Here is a 424-nt window from a genome sequence, read left to right on the forward strand (position 1 = left end):
AGAACACCAGAACATCCAGGTCTGTTCAGCTCAGCTTCAGGCTCGATTCTCCACTCGTCTTTATAGAACAGGCAGTTGATGATGTTCTAACATGTGGAGAACAGCCTGTCAGGACGTCCACCTGAGGAGAGGACGTTCACCTGAGGAGAGGACGTTCACCTGAGGAGAGGACGTTCAGGAAGGTCCTGGAGTCGAAGAGGATCCAGACGGAGCAGCCTCCAACGCTCAGACCCAGAACCTGCAGACAGGAACCAGGTGAGACCTTCAGCAGTAATGATGGGAACCCAGGTCCTCCAGGGTTCTTCTGTTCTTTCTAAACCTCGGTAAATAATCCCTCGGTGTCTGCAGGACGGCAGCAGGACATCCAGACGTTACAGAGTCTCACCAGGAAGATGGAGTTCAGGACGGCGAAGCAGAACTTCAG

Source organism: Kryptolebias marmoratus, linkage group LG16, assembly GCF_001649575.2.
Source record: "Kryptolebias marmoratus isolate JLee-2015 linkage group LG16, ASM164957v2, whole genome shotgun sequence".
Taxonomy (NCBI): domain Eukaryota; kingdom Metazoa; phylum Chordata; class Actinopteri; order Cyprinodontiformes; family Rivulidae; genus Kryptolebias; species Kryptolebias marmoratus.